This window comes from Lactuca virosa, chromosome 9 (assembly GCF_052849685.1).
Source record: "Lactuca virosa cultivar CGN04683 chromosome 9, Lactuca_virosa_CGN04683_v6, whole genome shotgun sequence".
NCBI lineage: Eukaryota > Viridiplantae > Streptophyta > Magnoliopsida > Asterales > Asteraceae > Lactuca > Lactuca virosa.
Window position 1 is genome coordinate 303,548,775 of NC_136434.1, and position 9,944 is coordinate 303,558,718.

Consider the following 9,944-nt stretch of genomic DNA (forward strand, 5'->3'; position numbering starts at 1 on the left):
GTTTTGTGTTGTTTCTTCATCTGCCCAAAACAATCCAGTCAATTCTCCATTACTTCCAACACTATAGTTAAACAAAACTTCTTGTAAATAATCCTTTTTCCTTCTCAAATAGTCTATCACAAAATCTGCATCTTTTTCTCCAATAAATTCATTCCAACCCCGTTTGAAATTTTGTGTATTTGTTCCTATAGCTCCAATATTATTAAAACCACCTCTGGACTCGTTCATGTATTTATATGCAGTATTTGGTCCCATGTTAACATTTAACATATCATATATGATTTTCTTTTGTGAATATGTGAGTCTTCTTTCAGAATTTAGAAAAAAATTATATTCTTCGTGAACAATATATGTGTGTGCTCTTCTTTAAGCTCATATATATGTCATACTTTATCCTTATTAACCTTCATTCTCACATATACTTCGTAGTTTACTCTAATAGAAGGTCTTCTGCGTTTTTTGTTGTTTGGTTCTTTTATAGTATCATATGCAACTTTCTTTTTAGATCATTGCCTATTGCATACTATGTATCTTCTTCCATAACCTTGTACTCCTTTTATTGTCTTTGTAGATGCTAATATTGTTTCAAATCCACTTTTCCTAGCACATTCTTTATAAAAATTTGAACAATATTCAAATGTAGGAAAAGTTGTCCTTTATAAGGTCTGTTATCTACATCTCGAGTCTAATATGTTTTTCCATCAATTATACTCACAATTGGATCACATTTAAAAGATTATGAAGATGCAATATTTCCTAATGAAGATCCAATATTTGCTGTCATAGAACCATTTTTTCAGTTCAAAAAACATTGTTTCTTAATATATGTTGTACAAAAAAAATTACCTTAATTATTACTTTTTGAATATGTTGTTTTCTTGTTTACACTTTCTTCATCATCAATATGCATGCTAGATTCTATATTTATTGAATGTTTATCCATAACTGATGCTTCTTTTATAAAATAAACAAATATAAAATGTTTTTGACCTAATTATGAACATGGAACCTGATATTAACATGTTTCTTATATATTACATTGTTGGTTTTTTATTAGCATATAGTATTAGTCAATTCCGATATCACTCAACATTTTATCAATAAAAATTTGAAAACTGAGGTTTTTCATACATTAATTGCAATGATTTAAAGTTTTTTATGTATAAAAAATTTATGTTTAACCTAATCCTAAAATAGAGCCGTATATGAACAAATTTTGTTATAAATCATATTTTTTTCAATCACAATATATTTAAATAACGAAGAATATAGATTTAAATTGAAGTTTTTACCATAAACTAGAGATAAACCTATCAATTTCGTAAATAATTTCATTAAAATCGTAAATGATTATTCGTGTTTTGATATAGAACATGACAATCGACAGTAAGTATCTTTTTCGAGTTTCGAATCTAAACTAATTTTGTGTTATTTTCGAAATTGTACATTTTTTTTTCAATTTATTGATGATCAAAGTAGATTTCAATTTGTTTCACTTTTCTTCTATTTTTATTGATGATCAAAGCAAATTATACGTTTTTTGAAACATAATTTCATCATTAACAGTAAAATATAAGTTTTTAATGCAAATCTAACTTCATTTCTTGTGAATTCAATGGAATATTTGACGATTTTAGCATAAGTAATATGGATTTCTTCGGTTTTCTGCGTACTTGTATGATGATTGGATAAGTCAACAACGAGTACAGAGAAGTCGACAATAACGTCAGAATAAAAATGCTTCAGCCCAATGATTTTTTATTAGCTTAGCTTGCCATCATTCTTTTAAATTTTATTGCAGCCAATTTATTTTATTGTTGGAGTTTAAATACCTTTAATGAGTACGATTGGTCAGTGTTGTCATCGAAGTCCGCACCAGAGTCGGAGAATATATATATATATATATATATATATATATGAAAAAAATAAGAAATATATTATCAATATCGATTTATAAAAAATTAAAAGTTTGATTTCCTACACATCGATACCAAGTATTGTTGTAAGGCCACTCAGAATACAAAGCACGAGATGGCTTGTGGTATACATGGACCACGGCCACGAACGTGCACACCATCCCGGTCGGTCGTGGTCGATTGTGGTCGTGATGTTTCGTTGTGTGTTCCACGAAATCAAACGGAAATAACTATTGGTCGATGCTTTGCAATGGCTAGATTCTTTGTAACGTTTTTTTACCTTTCAAACATATTAAACTTCTTCTATAAATACCACACTTATATTAAACATAGTCACATAATTTCTTCTTTCTTTTCTCACAAAATCACGCACTTCTTTTGCATTCTTCCAAAACCAATGCTCCTAAAAGGATGAATTGGTCAGAAAATGAAGAAGAGAACTTAGCACGAGCATGGGTAGCGGCTTCAGAAGACCCGGTAACGCCTCCTAATTTTTGGATAAAAGTTGGAAACGTTTTCCATGATTTAATGGGTTGCCAAAATCGTAGTCTTGATGAAATATATTTGAAGTATCGTGATATGAGGGTTAAATGCCTTGAATTCAATGATATTTATAACATTGTTATAAACAACATACACGAAGATGACCTGTTTGTTGTGGAGATGCACCAATATGAAGACACGAAACACATACCGTTTAAATACGTCAAAGCTTGGTGAAAATTAAGAGAGTGCCCAAAATTTAGTGATTAAAAATACGGTTTAAAAACTAGTTTAAGTTGTTTGTGGTTGCATTTTTAAGGTTTTTTTATGTTTTTTTATGTTGATTGTTTTAAATTAATGTAATCTTGTTCAATGAATAAAAAATCTAGTTTAAAAAAATATATGTTTTATTGTGTTTTTGAATTAAATTTAATTAAAAAAATATGTGTTATTGTGTTTTAATGTATTGTTGAATTAAATTAAAATAAGAAAAAATGAGGTGGAGTGACATGTTTAGTGGTAGGTATCACATGTTAGTGATAGAGAAATATAGTGCTGATGTCGCATCCACCACATATATGCTATGTAGTGGGTATAACGGATGATCTAATTAAAAACTAAATCTGTCTTAATATAGTAAATAAGTTTTACAACGACTATTTTTAAGTTAAAAACCATTTTATTATACGTAATAATAATAATTATAATAATAATATATTTATATCGTGTTCCAAAAAAAATATAATAAAATAATAATAATAATAATAATATATTTATATGTTATTATAAATAATTTGTAAAATAATAATAATAATGAAATGGTAATTCTGACGTATTGTGAGCGCGTGAGAGCAAGTGGTTATGGCAAATTGGAATAATAATAGATTTGACAGCATATAAGTAACAGGAAATCTTATACTTGCTGCTTTTGTTCAACTGTTACTTTATCCCCCGGCTTACTCGAACTCTTTGTCCCTTCACTAATTATATTGACTATTCTCGATATTTTAAATTAAGGTCTAATCATGAAAATTAACGAAATAATCCCTGGTTGCTAAAAACTTTAAGATCTTTTATGAAAAAATTTATAAAAAATTTATTAGGATCTATTTTAAGTTTTTAACCGATATTTATATTAGAATTTTAAGACCTGACTAGGATTTTAATTTCTTTATACAAACTTATCATAGTTTTTAGTATGTATTACATAGTTGATGTATGGCTTATGAATTCGGATTAGACATTTAACGGATTACCGTTATTATTATTTATTTTTATTGAATAATTAAAATCATATAATAGGATAATTACAAATAAATAAAAAAAATTTAACATGTGATATGTGTTTATATAAATTCTATTTGTATATATTTATTACATGTTATACGGATAAGTATTGTGATGATATAATTTTTATATAAAATATTGCTATAAGCTTATCAAATAGTGATAAGTAACATTTATAATTAAAATATTATTTACGATAAATAATCTATATGAAAGTTGTAGTAATCATGATTACAAACTCGTGAGTATAAAGAACGCCAAAATCTGACGCCATATAAAGAAGTTATGATTTTTCAAAGTTGTGCATTCGACAAAGTGCATAAGTATTTGCTGTAAAATACGAAACGAAAACCGATTACTTGTTAGTCAAAGTAATGTAAACGAAAGTTGATGTCTACGTAATTACGGAATCGATGATATAAAGAACGTCGAAAATGGAGTTCGTATGAAGAAGTAAGTTAAAATATAATGTGAATTAGCTGTTGAAATCTAAAAAAGTTGTAGTACACGGAAATACGAATCTATGGATATAAAGAACGTCAAAAAATGAGCTCGTATGCGAGAGATAGGATTTTTCAAAAAATACGTGAAATCACATGCGAAAGGTGACGTGACACCATCCAACAAGTGACATGTGACATCAGCTGAACCCACTTCCCCTACCAAACTCTTTATAATGTGGTCCAACAGAAAGGTGCACCGTAGGCAGGGCGCGACGTGCTTTTCGCATAGTGCTATAAATAGTCTGGTTTTTTTGCCTCTTTCAACCAGCACCTTCTTCCAACTTTCTCTCTAAAGTCTCCGGATTTGATTTCAGAATTTTCGATCATTTTAGCAGGGCGCTGCGACGTCTGAAAGCTCGATAGAAAGAAGTATTCAGCGTCAAAGTTCAGCCCCCGAAGTTTCCGAGTTTTCGCTAGAAAACCTATAAGTTAAGTTGCACTTACTACGCTTGTTAAGTGTAACTTATATTTAAGTTTATTATCGTTATGTCGAACCTATAAATAAGATTTATTAGTAACTGCCGTTATAATATGATTAATCTACTTATAGTACTATGTCTAAACAAGATCTTAGTGAGGTGTTTTCAAGTGGATTTTTCAAATAATATATTTATATACCAAACAAATCTCATCTCTAATATGATCTTACATGATCATTCATTATTTGATAGAACTTTGTATTTTTTGGGATTAATGAAGAATCTAGGAAATTGTAGATATAACCTTATAAATATGAACGAATATTGAAGTGTAGTAATATTCATATTTAAGTTGTTTAAAAGAGAAAAACTTAAAGTTAGACGAGGACCTAACTTACCCGAAAGTCTTCCACTTCAATCAGGTGAATGCATGGTCACTTTCATGAACACGATTTTAATATAAGTATTTATTAATGGTATGTCTGATATGTGAGTGCATAGTTACTTCCATGAACATAATGCTAATAAAAGTATTTGTTATTTAAAAAGATTAATTGTATATCTTGTGAGGCTATGGTTACTTTCAAGAGCATGATTTTTATAAAAGTATCTATTACTTAAAAGGGATATATACACTAAAGCCCCAATATTTTCAACGATTTGACAAGAAAGTTCTAAACCTTATTTTTTTGACAGTAAAGTCGTTAATACCGACAATTTTTGACATACTTACCCTTTTTTGTCGGTTAGCCAGTAATTAAAACTTTACTGTCAAAAAAATAAAGTTTATGACTTTCTTGTCAAATCGTAATTTAGGACTTTACTATCAAAAAAATAAAGTTTAAGACTTTCAATCATTGAAAATATTGAGACTTTAGTGTATATATTCTTTTTTTTCTTGTTACAAATTTAATGGTCTGATAGTCTTTAAGCATAAAAGTTATTGGAACTTGCTCTGGTGAGCTAGATCTTATTAAAATCCTTAAGGTTTGCTTCTTGTTAAATATATTTTTTAATCTCAACAAACCGACATTGAAAAATGGAGATAATCAAGAAAAAAAGAAAGAACCAGAGTTGTGTTGGTTTTTTGCAATCCTAAAAATGGAGAACTAATAAACTAGAAAATACAAAATTGTCCTTCTTACTTCTTCTCCACATTTACACATTTTGACTAGGCTTGTGTTGTTTGTGTTTGTACAATATGTCCCCTCTTTTTAGTTCAAGATTTGGAGGCGAACCAAGAAGAAAGCTTTACAAGTCTTCTAACCCTCTCTCGCTCTTTCTTTTGCATCTGTTTCCCCTGATCAAGATTGTAGCAGGGAAAAGACGATGTTGGTAAGAAAAAAATAGTGGTGCTACGACAAAAATCACAATTAAAAGTTATTGGGCTATAAATTGGGTCTCACGAGGTTGATAAAATTATATGCTTATAGGGAAACCAAGACTATACACTAAAGTCTCAATATTTGTAACATCCGAAAATTCAAGACCAAAAATTTCATTTTTAATTTAAATATTCATAAAACAGATTACTGAAAATGCCATCAATGTTATCTCATATCATGAAAAACCATAAGTCAACTATCTCAAAAACATATCATAGGAAAATAATGTCAGAGTACAAATCCCAAGAATCTCATGTGCGGAAAATCATGGTGTGATGCGCTGCTATCGTGTCGGCTCCTTTCCATTCGAAGAAGAAGGACCTGAAAGAAAAATTGTAAATCGTAAGCACTAAGCTTAGTGAGTTCCCCCATCATACTACATACCATATAATAAACATACTGTCTAACATGTCCGGGTACTGGACTACCCTTCAGGTCTCTTTCAACCGGTAACCGCCTAGCATATCAGGGTGTCGGCCTACCCCTTCGGTCTCTTTCAACCGGTAACTTGCTTAGCACATCAGGGTGCTGGCCTACCCCTTCGATCCTTTTGACCGGTACCTCGCTTAGCATATCAGGGTACTGGCTTACCCCTTCGGTCCTTTCAACCGGTACCGGGGACTATTTCACGCCTACTTTTACCATATAACATCCTAGTACATAAACACATAAGTCACATACTGCCTAGCATATCGGGGTGCTGGCCTACCCCTTCGGTCCTTCCGACCAGTACTGGGGCCTATCCTACCCCTCTTACCACAATCACATAATATCATAGCATACTAGTACATAAAGCATAACAGATAATGGCATACCAGGTAATTATCACAAAGATAATCATCTCTACTATAACTCTTACTAGTGGGCCGACATTGGTGCCTTCGACCCACTTCTACGGGAAGGTAACTCACCTCGATAACTAGGAAATAGCTGCAATGGCTCCTGCTCTGAAATCAACCCTTCTCCGACTCCTACACATAATCATTTCCTTTAATTACCCTTTTCATACTCATAACCCCTTTAAGGGTCAACTCTAGAGGCACCACTGCAGACTCATCCACCAAGCACTTCCACAGCTGGGAGACATGAAAAGTGTTGTGGATCTGCCTAAGCTCGGCTGGCAGATCCAACCTATACGCCACCTTGCCCACTCGTGCTATAAACCTGAAAGGTCCGATATACTTGGGGCCTAGCTTGCCCCGCTTTATGAAGCGGATGACACCTTTCCAAGGTGACACCTTTAGAAGGACCATATCACCAACCTAGAACTCCAGGTCCGATCTGTGTCTGTCGGCTTAGCTCTTCTGCCGACTCTAGGCTGTCTGGAGTCTACTCCGGACCTGCTAGATCCTCTCTGTCGTCTTGAGTACCACTTCGGCACTCCCCATGACCCTCTGTTGAACCTCACCCCAACATATCGGGGTTCTGCACTTCCTCCCATAAAGCATATCAAAGGGAGGACGATCGATGCTGGCGTGGTAGCTATTATTGTAGGAAAACTCTGCCAACGGAAGGTAGGTATCCCAGCTACCACCGAAGTCTAATACACATGCCCATAGCATGTCCTCTAAGGTCTGGATTGTCTGCTCACTCTGACCATCCGTCTGTGGGTGAAAAGTCGTGCTAAATTGCAGACGAGTACCCAAATCGTCATGAAATTTCTTCCAAAATTTGGAAGTAAACCGCACGTCTCGGTCAGAAATCACGGAACCTGTCACTCTGTGTCGAGCTACTACCTCTTTGATGTAGATGTCGACCAACTTCTCAGCTATGCTCTCCTAGATCGGGATGAAGTGGGCACTCTTGGTCAACCGATCCACGATGACCCAAATCGAATCCACTCCTCGTGCGGTCCTGTGACAACCCGAATTTTTTTTACTTTTAAAGCCCAGTCAATCAACTCAACTGAGTGTCAAACTCATTAGTACTAAGTTCTAGCCCGGTTAAAGGTCATTCTAAGGAGTTTTGAGCCTAATACACTTAAGGAATAAGTGTTAGAAAGTACCTGCTAGAACCACAGTGTAGCAAATCAAACCATAACCTCATCAAAATGAGTTCACGGCCACAAGACCATGAGTTTACGGCCGTAAACTCATGTGGCCGTAAACTCAAGGGTATATAGATGATACTTGGTCATTTTTCTCATTCTTTCCTTCATTGGCCGATTTTCCTTCAAATCCTCTCAAGTATCATCAAGATTTCCTTCCAAGATCTTCATATAAGTAAGTATTCTTCCAAGATTTGTTGATACATCTCTTAATCTAGTATCCTTCCATGATTTCATCCATAGAAAATCACTCTTTTCTTAGATCTTCAAGTTTCACCAAGAACACACACTAGTGTTCTTGGCCAAAACCAACCATTTCAAGCTTCTAGATCGTAAGTACTCTTCCCTATACTTCTTATCTAGTTAGTATCCATACTTAGAGACTTGAAAACATCAAGAACACAAGGAAAAAAGGAGTTTATGGCCAAGCCATCTCCCAAGGCCGTAAACCCCTTTAAGGTTGCCATATTGGCCATAAACCCTCCTAGATGCAAAGTTAGTGACCCAGGACCCTTCATGGATGAGATTAGGACCTTAAACTACTCTCAAGTGCACAATGACCATCAGTTTACGGTCGTAAACTCCTTTGGGCCGTAAACTCATCAAAAGCCTCAATGAAGGTGGTCTTTCTCATCCAAGTGTAGAACAAAAGCCCCTAAAGTTTCCATAGCTTTGAAACCAACATTAGGCATGTTTGACCATGAGTTTACGCCCGTAAACTCCCTTGGGCCGTAAACCCATGGCCGTAAACTCATGTGAGTGTCATTCTACCTTCCTTTGTTGAATCACATGTGATTCCAACACTTGGCCAAAGTGTTTCCTAGACCCGGCAGGTGTTTCCTTTCATATAGTTGTTTATAAACACTATATTCATGTCAATATGTGTCCTTATATGTCATTTAGGACCTATTGTGTCTCGGGACTTCATTCGTGGAACTTCTCATCCTTACACGCATACCCGTTTGAATCACCCACATCAGGTGAGTTCATACCCCGTAATGAATCTTTTAACTGTTTTAAGGGGGGGAATACATGTTGAACACAATGATAATTGTGTAAATTTTTGTTATAAACATCTTTCAAAATGTTACTTATGTCATTTATAAGTTGTCAAAACATTTCAAAAACTCTTTTAAAGTTATGTTACTTTATAGTTATACAAAACTCCGTTTTTAAAGTACAAACATAACTTAGTAGATAAACGAGTCTTTTCAGTAACAGTCCAAGTAGAACATTAGTAAACTATAATAAGTATAGTTTAGGGGAATGCTATTCATTACTTCTAGTACAATGAAGCACACAAAGAGTCAGTTCTTACATGAGTCAAATACACAGTGAAGAGAAACAAACAATACCATACAGAAGCTACAGTGAAGAGAAACAAACAATACCATACAGAACATACAGTGAAGAGAAACAAACAATACCATACAGAGAGAACACACAATTATGAGAAACAAACACAACGTACAATATACAGTACAAAACAAACAATTTAGGTTGCTATAGCATGAGAACATACATGATCTAATTATACCAATGAATCACTAACTCATTGTTATAAACAAAAGGTGATAGTTATATTGGGTATACATGATCATATAAATTGAATGTGAATTACACGGCTTGCAAGAATTTGCAGAGGTCGCGTTTGGTTCCCTTAATCTCTAGACAGGGAGAGCGTTTAGTAGGGGTACTAGCCTTCAAATTTTGACCATAATAAAACAAACATGTTTTAGGTCATCAGTACATCCGCATGTCATTATAAACGACAATCGTGTACTTACATTTCCCATTACTTTCATAAAGTGACAGTACCACTTGAAAGTCAAACTCAAACTACTTTCGAGTTAAGATAGTTATAAACTAGGGAAAACATACATTTTTACAAACGACAAACGGAA